This window comes from Onychomys torridus, chromosome X (assembly GCF_903995425.1).
Source record: "Onychomys torridus chromosome X, mOncTor1.1, whole genome shotgun sequence".
NCBI lineage: Eukaryota > Metazoa > Chordata > Mammalia > Rodentia > Cricetidae > Onychomys > Onychomys torridus.
The window spans coordinates 25,571,203-25,587,825 of NC_050466.1; positions in this window are offsets into that span (position 1 = coordinate 25,571,203).

Sequence of the window (16,623 nt, forward strand, 5' to 3'; positions counted from 1 at the left end):
TTCTTTCTTTCTTTCTTTTTTTTTTTTTTGATTTTTCAGGACAGGGTTTCTCTGTACCTTTTTGCCACCACCACCTGGCTGCTGTATGTTTCTTAACTGTAATGTTACTTAAAATGTATAATTATTGAGAAATTCCACATTCAATATCTTTAGTCTTCAGTGACTTAAAAAACTGAAAGTGATTTAATATAGTTTTCAAGTGAAAAAAGGACCATTGATTTGCACATTATCTGATATTAATTGCTGGTAGCATCTTAAGCAATATCACCATCTTAAACATTATTTTTCAAGAAATAATTTTTCTGATTAGAGTTATTAATGGTGGCTTTGGAAAAAGCAAAGAAGTTTGTGAAGGGATGCAACAGTGTTCATAATAGACATATTTAATCAGGAAATAATTGCAACTAATAAATAAAAATAAGTCTTGATCTATTGTAATCAGATTCTTTATGTAGATTTGTACAGGTGACAGGAAGATTGAAATCACTAAATGCTTTCAGCCATGAATGAATTGTACATTTTAAGCACTCAAATCAAGATCTTTCATCCATGACAGAATGGTTGTTACTTTGCACAAAGGACAATACACTTGCTTATTAGCAAAGTGATAATTTTTTAAAACATGCCACTACATATATAACAATGCTTATAACTCACCTGCCAACACAGTCATGTGTAAATGTTAAGGGAAATAAAAGATAAATCGTAAGTCCAAGGAAGCTGGGATAAATCTATGGCAGAGCTTGAATAGACATTTCCTTATATTTAGAAAGTCAAATGGGCCCATGAAACAGGTAATCACAAAATCTGACAAATTACCTTCCTGCTTGTGAACATCAAGAATGGAAAATATTACTGAAAGACTGCTACCTTTATTCACTGAGAGGTAGAAGAACTCTACATTTACTATCTTTTGATGAATATTTTCCCTTAGCCAATGTAAGACTGACTTATATTTTTAGTTTCTATAGATCCAAATAATACACCTTTAATACTACAAAAAAGAACATAATGATAATTATTTATAAAGACACAAATGCAACGTTTTAGTGCTAAGGAGTGTATTTAATAAAACGTAATGTACTTTTACCTTTTATAAGATGCTGGAGAATAATAGCCAGGTGATGATGATGGTGGTGGTGGTAGTGGTGGTGGAAGTAATAAATAAGTAATGCCTACAACAAATACTTTCCAATTAAGCAGTTGTATGGTGACTCTGTTCAGCCTAAGGACAAGATATAAATTAATGAATCTGTTAAATTATTATTTGTGGTTAACATATTTTTCAGAATTGTTATAAATTGAGGTTTTAATGTGTAAATTTTGAAAAAAAAGTATTAAGCATTTTAAATGTGAATTTTCATATTAGACAACTGAGACAGATTATTAATGACTTGTTTGCTGTGTATCATGTATTTGTTTAGTGAATATTCCATAGAATCACTCAGAAAAAAGATGGTTGATGAAAGAAGATGTACATGATTTGTTATGAGAGTAACTGGAGAATTGTCTACTTTGTGAAAATAATAGAATTTTAGAACATTAATTGCATTCATTGTTTCATCACCAGAGCATCACAGAAAATCTACTAAGTCTAGTAGATGATTCATTTTTGGATCACTACTATTATCTGAGGTATATCATTCACAACCGTAATTATTTGCTAAAGCTACTGCAACAGCCAAAAATAAAAAGGAGGAAAAGTAAGCCTGTTTGACAGTGTGGTTCATTTCATAATGGGAGACAGAGATTTTGGAGTATAGATGAAACTCTTGAATACAAATAGTGTTCAGCAAAGCGTTTCTGAATGTCACTTTCTTAGGCTTTATGTTGAAAGATGTGTTACACCGTATTTCATTACTTTTCTCCTTACCTCTTTCTTTAGACTAAATGATGAGGCTTTCACTGGAGATTAAGCACTATCAGGCAGTAACTCAATGGCCCAAACACTATTTTAATTGGAACCTCAAATCCTGTGGAAAAATAAGAAATTAAATCATTAATAAAATGCATTTCTGAGAAAACACTGTGTTGATATATGCTAAGTTATGATAATAACATGAAACTTTTATTATTTTTTCTGTAAGGTTCCTATGAATATAACTGTAAAAGTCAAATTATCAAGCAATGCAATTTAAAGTTATGTACTGGAATTTGGTCCTTTAATGAGTTCAAAGTATCAAGAAATTAACATAAATCCATATCTATTTTTCTTTAATGAATACTAGCATTGCTGTAACATCACTAATCTTTGCATTCCCTTACAATACTGTAATCTGGTACTTCATAAGGCAATTCCAGAATTACTGCAAAGGCATTTCAACATAAAAAAATTTCAAAACCACAGAATAATTGTAAAGGACCAAATTGGCACATAACAGAAATGACATTTTCTGGATATTTTCAAATATTTTAATTAAAAGTTCTGTGAGTATAGGTTACAATGAACAAGATACTGCCGTACCCTTTTAAAAAGTAACAATAGAAGACATGTAGGGAAGCAACTGTATAAAAAGGCAGATACCCTAGGATTTTGTCCAACTGACAATTACTAATCATTTCTGAGCCAAGTTTTGCTTAAGAGTAATGCAAGCATAGTAACTTGAAAGCTTATATTTAGTTGTAATATCAATTGCAAATATAACTACAAGTCTATCTATATATAATCTGAAAAAGATTTTAATATCATTCTTAGCCAATCAAGTGGCATAACACTAGAATATTATACTTTTTTTATTTGTTTCAGTGATTAGATTTTAAAAGACATGAATTTATTTCATAAAGGTCATGTTTTTGTATTAAATATTAAGGTATATATGTTATGTATTAGATTTGACACTAATTTGTTCAATAAAATATATGTGTGTCATTTTTATTTTATAACTTTATGATTTTCACAAATAACACAAATTGTATGTGTTATAACACTGTAGCAAATTTTCTTTTGAGCCACCCACCAGCTCCCAAATAAAGACATGGAGACTTATTATTAATTATGAGTGCATAGCCTTAGTTTATACTAGTTCCATTAGCTCTTATAACTTATTTTAATCTGTTTCTCTTCATCTATGTTTTGCCTCAGGGCTTTTTACCTTTCTTTCATTCTGTATATTCAACATTCCAGCTTCCTCCATATCTGGCTCACTGGCAGCCCAAAGGAAATGCCAGCTACTTATGGTGCCCCAAGTTGGGCACCAAAATGGTCTTTTACTTTCCTCACAATGACTGTACTTTAAACTACTAGTGGCCAGGCACTCAGGCTGTAGCCTAAGGGGAATTCTGTTCCCCCAGATAATGGCTCTGTTGCAACTGTTAAAGGTAACTTTAACTAAATCTGTCAGCTAGGGTGAAAACCTGCGAGCTCAGAGAGTTAGAGTAGCAACTGGCTAACTTACTTTCTTTGCTGGCACTCCAGAAGCCCCTCTCCTCTGAAACACCATCCTAACAAAACAAAAAAACAAAAAAACAGCAACGACAAAAAACACACTAGCTATTTTCCTCCCAGGTACTTCCTGTCAACTAGTTGCCTCTCTAAGCCCAGGTTAATTTTATTTAATTAATGCAAGTGTAACACATCCTTACATAGTTAAACAAATATTGAATTCCACAACAAAATATCTACACTTTATTTCTTGTTTTAGTTTCATTTCTGTTACTGTGGTAAAATACCCTAACAACAAGCAACATAGGAGAGGAAGCATTTGTTTGGCTTACAATACCAGGTTATTAATCCATCATTGCAGAGAAATCATGGCAGGAACTTAAAGCACATGGTCACATCATATCCACAGACAAGAGAATAAACACATGAATCCATGCTTGTTTATGTTCAGCTATCTTTCTCTACTCTTACATATTTCAGAGCTCATCCCATGAGATATTTCTTTCCATGTTTAGAGTGAGTCATCCTATTTCAATTAACAAGCAAGACAACCCCCCAAAGCCCATTGTGATCTAGACCATTTGAAAATGCTCTCTTCCCAGATGGTTCTAGGTTGTGTCAATATTATATTTACAATTAATCAGCATATTTGCCTTGCATCATTTATTTCAAATGGCTATTTACATGGTAAACATCAAAATAGTGCAACCTAAACTAAATAAACAGAGTGCATCTATACTACTTAATAACATTTAAAGGACTACACTATTTCCAAGCATTCAGTCATCACTTAAAGTGTTTTACTTCAAAGCATTTGTAATTTTATGATGTAAATGTTGGTGGATCTTCACTGCTTCTCTTTGCTATGTGTAACATATCGTTTTTTTAACTCTTAATTTTTTTATTGTCTGACCAGTATTGTACACTGGAGTGATGAATTTTTTTATTATTTAATATAGCAAATTTTTCTTGTTTCAAACAAAAATCTTGAATTTCACAAGGAAAGATAAATGTCTTTGGGGGAGAATAATTTGCTATGGGATTGCTCTTGATTAAGCCAAGTTTTCTTTGGTTCTATGAATCCTAGTTTTCTTATATGAGTGGGTTGGTATATTTTTTTAACTAAGAGATTACCAACCATAGATTCCCCTGTCCTCCTTATCCCATTACTACATTGCAATTTCATAAACACAATGATAATGCTTTTAATAAATAATACTATTTCCTCAAAATGCTACATGAAGTGTTATGTAAAATAAAATAGAAAAGAGTCATAACAAATGAATTCTGCCTTCCAGGCATTATTTAACAAAACATATAATTCATTACTAAAGAGGAAGGTAGATTTTGGACAAGTATCAATGAAACATAAAGAATATGATATAGTAGATTATAGAAATAAATTATGCTTATGACTGAGGATCAAGGAATATTCCATGAAAGGTGATATTTTAGAAAAGTCTCAAGATAGGAGGAGAGCAAAAAGTACAGAATAAAGGGGAAAGTTCAGCAAAGTTTGGGAACTTAGTGAGAAGCTTTTTTAGATGAATTTTGTGGTACTTGGGATGAAATAGTATAGCAGAGATGGGGGTAAGAAAGATAGATAATTGAAATCGGATGTTTCCTGTCCCATAGTTACTCTCAAATTACCACTCTAAGAGTTATATTAATTGTAAATACTCAACCAATTGCTCAGGCTTATTACTAACAGCTTTTACAACATAACCCATTTCTACCAATCTATGTGTTGCCCTGAAGCTCTTGGCTTTTACGTCTATCCCATTTTGTGTCTTACATGTTCTCTGTCTGGCTGGTGACTCCTCTGACTCCTCCCTTCTTTCCCCCATCATTCTCAGTTTGGCTTTCCTGCCGAACTTTATCTTGTTTATTGTCAATTCAGCTTGTTTTTAAACCAATCACAGAGAGAAATCTTCACATGTACAAGAGGATTTTCCACAGCAGATATTAATCAGGCAATGCAGAACTTTAACAAAAGACTATGTAATACAAGAGTGTATTTCCTTATATGATAAAATGCACTACAGGTTTTCTAGCAGGAGATTACTAGACTAGAAATTTAGGAAGATTCATCTTTCACAAGTGTGACAAGGGAATTTGAGACTTTGAAAGTGAAAAGATAAGGATTATATAAGTAGTTTGGTAGCTATTGAGATGATCCACATAGAGTAGTTACAGCATGGGTTGAGACAAAGTCACAAGAAAGGAAACATGAAATAGCAGTGAAAAAAAATCTGTGGCTATATTACCTGACTACATGCTTCCAAAACAGTGACCATGGTGAAATAAGTATATTGCCATGACATTAATAGTGATGAGAGAATGAAATGGATTATCTGTTAGCAACAAGAAAAGGAGGGGACTTCCTATGTTTTTAATTTGTAGTACTATACTACTAGAAAGTGCTAGATGGAGATCTCCCATTCGAGAAAATTAGAAGGTATAAAAACTGTCCAGAAAAATTGAAGACTTCACAAATTTATTGGGAGAAGCACCTGCATTTATTCACTTAATTAGTATATAACAGGTAAATAACCAGACATTAAATTATAAGGATAACCACAATGCTTTCCCCTGCCCTATGAAGCTAATTTTCTAATAGAAGGGAGAAAAAGTAATTGAAACTTGTAATTAAATTTGGAGAGTTCATTCTAATGTAATTGTACATATTGGATACTTGATATGTTTTGAAAGAGTCACAGAACAAGTGTGAGAATAAGTGACACTTGATCTCAGTTTTAAAGATTAGGGATATATTTGCCAAGTGAAGAAGCAATATTTGTAATAAAAAGAATAAGAGTCAAGATGTGAAGGTAAAACCCAGGTGTAGATGTGTGAGTGTGTGAGTGAAAAATTTCCATTTACCAGTTGTTTTACTAAAGAAAACATGACAATTTAGAACATGGAAGAGTTGGAGGGAGGAAAGAGATAAGGAGGGGTAGAAATTATATAATTTTTAATTAAAAGTAACAGTGAGGAAAATGTAGTCAAGAAAGCTTCCATGACTCCTTCCTCGGCTCATGTTTGATTTTCTAGCTTGAAGTTCCTCTGTGATGGACTGTGATCCACAAGTGTAAGAAAAATACACCTGCCTCCCACACAAAAATACAAAGAAGTTTAGGACTAGTTTGATCACATTGTTGGACATCAAATTTATGTTGCTGGATCTATTTAGCAGTCAACATGTAACTAACGAAAACTTACCTTTAAACGTGTTATTTTAGTATATCTATGCATCAGAAACATTAGTAGAAGATGATTAGAACATAGGGAAAATTTTGTGGTTAAAACTGAAAGTTATAGAGGCAGAAGTCATGACAATTAATTGCTGGAATGTGCTAGGAAACAACCACAATTGATGAGCTCATTTCAAACTATGTTGTACAACATTTCATGTTAGAAGTGGACATGACTCTTTCATTCGAAAAGCAAGTGTTACATCATATCTAAAATCATTCTCCACTATAGTACGTATTTGTGTATACATACATGATAAAATCACAACTCACTTAAAATGTAATGAAGATGCATTTATAGGTACAAATGTACCTGTTTGTTCCTTCAGCTTATGTTTGCTTATAGAACTTAGATTGATTGATTGATTGATTGATTTTGCTTTCTTTGGTTTGGCTCAAATAATGCATACTTTTGAATTTTACTACTTTTAACTAAGTTATAATTAGTTGATCTATAAATAAGTCAATCTGGGTATGAAACAAAATTCATGTTTTTTATCTTCTGTTTATATATATTCTTTTTGAATGATCAATAAAAATACTAAGCAGTGCTCAAATAGTTTAAATAATTTCTCCATATGCCAGTTTTCATGACAACTTATCCACATTATCAAATTAATTGAGACTTAAAACCAGATACAGCCAAAATTTGAGAACTTATAAAATAATTATGAAGACAGCAGACTTAGACATATTCATAGACTTCCCTCCTTCTTATTATATGGATTATTGCAGAGTGATAAAATGAATTAAGCCTTAAAATACATATTTTTATCTAGATCTTGTTAACGCCTATTGAGTTTAACAATCTTCTTACAATGGAATCATGCAAGGCAAAAATTTCAAGGTCAAATACCTTATAAGTGGTAAGGCAATATTAATACTCCCTGGTGTTTTGTTTTACTCTATGTTAAAATATCTAGAAAAAATAAAGTTTATTTCTGTGTTTGCATCGTGCATTCCTTGTTTAAACAAAGTAACATAAAAGCATGATTAAAAATAAAAATATTTACTTAAAGTGAAAGCAGAAGTTAACAATTCGGTAAATAATTTGAGTCTTACCTGGTTCTTGAAATGAGATTTTTATATTAGTCGTACAACAAAGTTTCAGATCATAGATTTTGTATTAAATGTATATGGCATATGTACTAGAATGCTCTGTATTGTTCTTTCAATTATCTATCTATTCATTTATGTATTTTATTTCAGATTGCTACATTTTAGTCTTTCTACTTTGAATTGGTTTAGTTTGAATTACTCAATATAGACAGATTTCTATGACTAAAAGTAGTTCTGTTAATGTTTAAGTTCAATATATTTTTAACTTTATTGAAGCCAAACATTATTAAACTTCTATTTAAAAAGGTATGAGTCCAGGGTTGGGGATTTAGCTCAGTGGTAGAGTGCTTGCCTAGCAAGTGCAAGGCCCTGGATTCAGACCTCAGCTCCGGAAAAAAAAGGCATGAGTCCACTTTAAATATAAAATTATAGTTTTGACAGGTTTGATTAATATGGTAGTGTTTCAACCTGAAAGCTGAATACAGTAAAGAAGAAATATTGTCAAGTATATTTTAAAATGACAATTGAGATTATTACTGATTTCTATTTACCTGAATATTATATGGCATGTAGCCATTTTTCTACAATTAGTTCATAGATGAAGCCATGGGATAAGACACTGCAAAACGTGAGTAGGTCTACATGTTAACATAGAGAGCATTTGTGAATGAAACCCAATGACTAGAGAGTGATGATAGACTTCCCCTAAAAGCTCCCAATAGAAGCATACAAACTGAAAGGGAATGAGGAATTGATCACATTATAAATATTATGATCTTATGTGTATAAAATTCTAAATATTTCATAATTAAAATGTTATAATGAAAAATATTAAGTTAATGAAGTAGCAATATATAAAACCGGTATTCAATAATGAACACACCAAACACAAAGAAGCAATTACACTGCTAATAATATAGATACAGTGGAATATTTAAGAATACCAATAATCAAATTATTTTTAATTAAAGAAGAAAATGTTGCCAGGAGAAATTTAAAAGGACAGAAATAAACAAATTTTAATGCTTTGTAAAATAGTACTGCTAAGGTAGATTCTAGGCTAGTTACAGAGGTAAAAGGTTTATTTAGTTCATTGATTTGGAGGTTTAAAGTCAAGGATTCATTGACCACATGGGTTTTAGACTTTAGTGAATTTCACACAACATGTGAAGCTATTTTATTGTCTCACCAAATAAGGGAAAGAGAGAGAGTCAATATTGCAAATTACTTTTGAGGGCATGCCACTAATGATCTGGAGTTCTGTCAACTGACTCTACCTCCCCAAATTCCCAAAGTTTACAGTACTTCCAAATAGTGTCAAAACACAAATAACTGTTTTTCAAATTTATTTTATGTGCATCAGTATTTTCTCGCATGTATGTTTGTGTTAGGGTGTCAGATCCCCTGGAACTTGAGTTACAGACAACTGTCAGCTGCAATGTGGGTGCTGGACATTGAACCTAGGTCCTCTGGAAGAGCAGTCAGTGCTCTCAACCTCTGAGCCGTCTATCCAGCCCCAATATAAATAACTTTTAATAGGTAGATCATTAGGAGCAGTCTGTGCTTAAGACACAGTAGGTACAGGTACTGTGAAAACTGTCTAGAGGTTTATTTAAATACTTAGTAAAATGGCATGACATTTATACATTAATGAAAAAATAAAAAAATCAAATAAAATCTCAAGGAGAATATAAGCAAACAATCTGAAAAATGAAGAATCAACATTGCAGATCTTACTCTTACTAATTTTCTAATTTGTTACAGAACTGCAATAATGATGGCTATGGAATATCACTATGAAACATGAGAAAGTACCACAAAAAAAACCAGAACTGAGTGCTTAGAAATTGCATATATGGTCAAATAATTTTCAACAAAATTATCAAAAACATTCTCTTGAGAAATCCAGTCTCTTCAACAATTGATGATAAAAATGTATACATACAAAAGGGTGAAATTAAATTCCTACTCTATGCATGATATAAAAAAATCTAAACTGGATCTCAGGACTAAATATGAGACCTAAAACTATAAAACTCCAAGAAAAAAAAACAGTAGCAAACTTTAATGATTTGGGGTTTGATATTTCTTGGATATGACTCCAACATCACAGACTAAACAGAAATTGGACTTGAGTGAAGCAAAAATTTCCTATACACAAAAAGACATTGTCCACACAGCTCTAAATTAATTCATGAAAAGGAATAAAAATGGAAATCCACATATCTGAAAAGATGTTTCTATTCAAAGGAATTATTTATTTTTCTACTGCTGTGATAAAACACTACAGGCAAGGCACCTTATAGAAGGAAGGTTTATTTGGGGATTATGGTTCCTGGGATATAATTGTCCATCATCATCATAGTGGTGTAGTATGTTTGCAGGTAGCTATTAGAGGCTGAGCAGTAGGCTGAAAGCTCACATCTTAAATCCAAAGCACAAAGTAGAGAGAATTAAAAAAGTGATGCAAATTATACGCACTTAATGCCTGTCCTTCCTACCATACTTTCTCCAGTGTGTCCCCAATTCCTAACCCCGTCCAATCAGTGCCACCAGCTGAGCCTAGGTGGATATTATCATTCGAATAACCACATCAGAGTACACAATATTCTTTTTTAAGATTGATTGATTGATTGATTGATTATGTATACAGTGCACTGTCTGCAAGGCCAGAAGAGGGCACCAGATCTCATTACAGATGGTTCTGAACCACCATGTAGTTGCTGAGAATAGAACTCAGGACCTCTGGAAGAACAGCCAGTGCTCTTAACCTCTGAGCCATCTCTCCAGCTCCACATAATATTCTTTTAACAGCATTAAGGAAGTACAGAAATTTATGGAAACGGGCAAAAGTCCCGTGGTTTGTTTTAAATTTAACACAGTTTAGAATCACCTGAGTTGAGGAATTGTCTCCATTGGTTTAATTCTTGTGGGAAGACTCATTCTCCATGTAGGAGGCACCTTCTGGTACCAGCCTAGATATGAAGGAGGAACAACGAATCTTACCCTTTTGCCTATTTGTCTGATTCCATTGCTGAGTTTGGAGCCACTGTTTCCGAGATTTCCAATACAGACTGAGGACCAGTGCCTTTCCAGAAACCCCTCAGGTCCTCATTGCCAATTTGGAACTACTGAGGTACCCAATCTCTTGAAATAAGCACCTATCATGTTGTCAGTAGTTCAAATGACCAAGACAAGATAAGGAAAGAAAGGGCTGAAGAAAATGTCCAAGTGGTTAGAACACATCACATACCTGTAACTTCAGTTCGAGAGGACCCAACTCACTTTCAGATCTCCTTGGACACTACTGCATTCATGAGGTACACATGAAAACAAACATGTAATTCACAATCACATAAACAAAATTCAACTAAATAAAAGAAAAAGAAACAAATATACTAATTTTGGAAAGAAGAAAATAATACCTCTGTTTATAAGGTAAAAGTATGTATTATATTAAAAGATATTAAAACTTCCATCAAAGAGCTGGTAGATTTAATTTAAAAATTCAGTATATTACAGAATAACACACTCAGGAGGTGAAAATTATAATAGTCTTTGATTTCAGGCTAAGAATACTTCATATAAAGAAAAGAATCATACTGGTTAGATACAAGAGATACAGGACATGAAATAACTGCAAATAACAACACTTGGAATCTGAGTAATTGACAAATTGGTTAACTTTCTATAGACAAGGACAGGTTGTTCAGGAGTACTACTGAAAGTATAGTTAACAGATGATATATTTGAACACTCTATTTAGCCAAAACAGTGAGCTATTAAGAAAACAGGTGAGATATAAAAAAGTCTTTTCATTATATAAGAATTGGAACATTTTGAATAGATAAAAGTATAGCACAGGAATAGCAATACCACGCAGCGTATGATGATATAGGATCACACATGGTAAAGCCTGCTACACTTCTTGCAATATATTTTGTGCTTCCTTCCCTTGTTTACTCTGTATTTCTGACTTTTTTTCTTCCTTCATATCTGGATACTGAGTGCTTAACTCAGTGACTAAAACACACAGATGATTCATAGAAGTTTTTGGCAAGGACACAGCAAAGAATGGATATCAGGAGAGTAAGGTGATATTTTACTGTTCCTCAAGACTATTAAGCAATCAATCAATGTTAGTATATTTGGCAGGTCCTGATGTGCATATCTTGGACACTGTTTCTCATACTCTTACAAGTTCTTTAATATTTTTGCATAACATATTGTGATCATAGTTGTTCCTTTCTCCTACTTCTTCCAGATTCCTCCCTTGTACTTTATACATCTAACTATGTGCTTCAAAACAATTTCAGTCTGTTTCCCAGATTCTCTTGGATATGTGGCCTTACACTGCAGCATGGTTAATCTACTAGTGGCCACATCCAGCTTAGTACATTCACCTGTGGATGTAATAATCTTCTTTTTATTAATGTTTGAATATTCCTCCCTGTAAATGTACCAGTTTTAACTTTCCATTCACCAGATTATAGCCAGCCAGGTGATTCTTACTTCCTGGGTCTTATCAGCAGCAATACACATGGATAAGCAGGTATCTTTATCCTCAATGTTTATGTGAAAAATTGCAAGCAGAATCCTGGTCATATAATCTGTCAACAATATGTTAGAATCATAGTGACATATCAGATAAAAGAGAGGATTCAAAGAGCTTTTAAGAATATCTAATTGAATTTGGTTGTGAAAACAGGTAATTTTGTTTACATAATATTCATATGTAACTGTAGTGGCTGAAAAGATGGGGAGAAATTTAAGGACCTGAAGTGATAATAAGAGATAATTCAACAAGTTTAAAATGTGAAAATTAACATTGACATAAAATATCAATATCATATATTTTGGTTGGGAGAACCTTAAATAGGTAGTAATTTCATTTTAGAATATCAGGAGTTTGGGACCATCACCCAGTAAAGAGAACTCACTATGTCTTTTAATACTTAAAAAAAAAGTCTTTTACCTAGAACAAGAGGAAGGAGAACACGGGTGTGTTGCCTATGAGTAGGATGGATGAAATTTCATGTGAGGTGATTATTCATGGACACAAAGATATTAGAAGTTGTTACTTGACAATGAAAGTCTGGATTGTGAAAGAGCATGTTCATACTACTTGTAGTACCTCTGGTACCTTATTGGACATGAGCCGTTTAGAGAGGTAATCAAGCAAAAATGAGGACAGTTTGGCAGTCCTTTTATGTTACTCATACACTTATAAAAAGGAAATTCAGATTTAAATGTGTCTTGATGGAAAATGATGTGAAGAAACACAGGACAATGTCATTTGAGAATCTCAGTAGACCCTTGAATTTATGCTTCTGCAGCCAAGGAATGCAGCACTTTTAAGAAGAGAAGAATTCTTGGCTCTAAGGATTCTAAAAGAGCATGACTCTAATGATACCTTGTTTCAGAATGGCAGCCTCTAGCATTATATGACCTCCTCCAATTGGTCCTGCATTTTTATAATAGATGTGACAAACTAATGATATACAGAAAAAGAACTTTGGAACTGAGAGCAGAGATTAGTAGAAAGAATGGCTATGACGACTACTGTTCAGAGTTGTTACTTAGGAATTCTTACTATTAGTTCTTGTCCAGAATAATAAAGTTACTGAGTTAAAAAAAAATAAAGAAAAAAAGTAAAATCTGTAGCTTCCTTCACTGAGAGTTATTTTTGGCTTAAGAGCACAAGATGAGTAGAATTTTAAAAACTGATTGCCAGTTGGCACAGGGAATTATTGATTTATTTTGTTTGGTTTAGTTTTTAAACTTCAACCATTTTGCTGTATACTCATTCATTTATGATATGGCTTGTGTTTGCGGCATTGGTATGTTCACATTTGTGTTTGTTTATGCATCTGTAAGAGAAATATTATTTTTCTTTTCCTATACACACACAGGTATAATTTTCACTTCTCTAATAAAATGTTTAAAAATAAAATACAGTCACACAGTCCTGGTTTTCATGGACAAGGAATAAACAAAGAATGCTCTGTATGTAGCTGAAAACCTGGGATAGCATTAAACATGCTCTGGTCTTCCACACATTTGAGCTCTTACAATTTATGTCTGTTTAGCTCTGGCTAGTCCCTTTTTTCTAAATTTCCTAGGTGAGTAAAAACCCAGAGCAAATCAGGCAACCTGCCAATCAACCAGCCAGTGACATCTATGAAATATTTGTTCATCTTGGCAGTCATTCTGGCACAGTGTTTGTCTTCTGGGAACAAGGGTCTGATTGACAGATATCCTTTTGATGTGGCCGGTAAACCAGATGATATTGGTTACCATTAAGCTCCTAGTTCTTTGCTAATTAATATGCTCAACCAACCTTTAGGTCCTCTGGAAATATACAGGGCATATTGTTTTTGGAAATGCAGTGAGAAAAGTATTGGATGGTGTTTTCTTCAATATAACTTCTGAAATGCAAACACACATATATTTTTAGTTACCTTTTAAGATTAATTTACACATTTTGTATTAAATATTCCACTTATATACTATTAGAGGTGATAGAGGTGATAGAGTAAAACAAAAGGAGTAATAGTCATGTTGTATAAAGTTTCATTCCACCATATAAACTGTTAAAATGAAAGAATGAGAGAAGCAAATTACATATTATTTTCCCTCAGTGTCTTTCTAAGTCTAAAGTCTGAGAGCAAACTGTAGAGTTACTTTAAAAAAAAAAGTACCTAAGTTGGTTTACAGGCATTTAAGGGGCTAATCATAATGATCCATTAAAAATTATAGGAACAATTTACTTTGTATTTAATTTCATTCTTTCCATTTTTTACATATATTGTGTTGTGCTTTATGATATATTTAAGGATATATTAATGTGTGGATATAGTTTATAACTAAATAAAGTTCATGTATTGTAAAACATGACACTCTTAAATATAGAAAATAATATTTCTGGGTTGGTTAAGCTTTCTCAATATTAAACTAGTTAATATATAATTTATATATTATATAATTATATATATATATAATAATATAATCATTTATAAAGGCTTGGAAGGTAGTACTATTTGAGGATTAAAATATTCTGATGCAGATGTTACATCAACTTCTTTTTTATAAAAAAGAGGGAAATGCTAATAAATGTTATCAACTACTATTGAAGATAATATTCAGTCACTAACTACTTTGGACAAATGAGTTACACTATTGTGAGAAATGACCCCACATCATCAAGTAGACCAAGTTACCAAGTTACCAGTAAAATCTCATATAACTACACAATAAAACATGAATTGAAAAAGGGATTGATAGAAAGTGAATAATGGATATAAAGATAGTCAAAGAGATGATTAGATTTTTAAAAAGTCTGATAAAGTGTTTTTATACAACAGAATGTGCAACAGTGACTACAGAAACATGATTCTCTTAAGAGAAGATCCTGACCAGAGAAAAGGCTGGCTTGTATACTAGTCTATCTTTCCTTATCAACCCTTCAAACAATTTAGTAACAGTAAAACGGTCCACGGAAAACATACTTGAACAAAATATCTCTAAACTAGTATAAGTGATCCAGTATGCCTTTTATTTGTGGAAATGAGTAGAAAGGAAGATTCTCAAGTTTGTTTCATCAGACTTACAAACAAAAGACCAGATTTCTAAGACTCACTGATGTGTGACATAAACTAATAAAAATGTCTAAATTAATCAGACAAAAATGTTGCCTATTTGTTTACTTTGCATTGTTTTTCATTTTTCAATTGGCACTAAGGATCAGTCTGAGGAGTGTGCACGTACATGTCTAGTGTTCCACAATGGAACTCCAGCCTCATGTATCTTTACCGTCAAGAATCTATTAAGTTCCTAGTCACAGAACTTGCATGTATTGATTTAAACACACACACACACACACACACACACACACACACACACACACACACACACACACACACCAACCTTAGAAGAACTATGGGAACTTAAATATGTGATACAACTGATTTTTAACAGAAATTCGTAAGGCTCAGATGACAGAGGTGGCATGCCCGACTGCTCAGTTTGTGATCTTCAGATTTGTCTCAAAGGGATGCTTCAGAATGCATCACAAAGTAGTTGAAAAATTGTAAGAGAAAACTTAAGGAGAAGAAGTATGTTCTTTACCCACTGAGGGGTCGAGGACTTTTCAGGGTTTTAATAAAGCAATGTTTGCTGGTTTTACTTATTTTACTAACCACACTTCTGTCTCTCTTAACATTTTGATATTTGACTACTCTAAATTCAATATTAAACCCTACTTTTCTTGACTCATTTATCTGATAAGTTATTCTAATTTCTAGAATATCAATTCCATATGAATGTAGATTTTTTTCTACATTTGTTTCTACTTCTATTTCTTCTCTCAACTAACATTTAATTGTCCATACAGTACATGTGTTTGGCTATTTTTCACTCTAAAAATAGGTTTATTTTCCTCATTCAACTATCCTCTTTTTACATTTGTAGTACACAATAAATGACACTCAGCAAATGACCTAAGACATAAGCTAGTCCTTTCCTTTAATCTCCCCATTAAACTTTCTAATAATCTATTGGTTTGTATTTTAGAAGGATTCAAAATTATGCACTTTTCCTGTTTTCAATCTTAATCCAGACATTTACCCAAGATATTCTTATCATTTTAGTAAGTAGTAGCTTAGGCAATAAAATATGAATGTTTTCTATTTTCTTGTTATTAACATTCTTTTCATTTGGGTAAGGCTAATTGATAATACAAATCTTTCCCAACTTCACGTTCCATATTTATATTTCCTTTATTCTACACTAATAATCTTATCTATTGACAATAGCACTTTGTAGTATCATCAACCTTTACTTTTAGAATTCTATATCAATGAATTCTAAAATGAATATATATATATAGTTTGTTATTTTGCATTTTTATGTATTTAGACTATCTCTCCA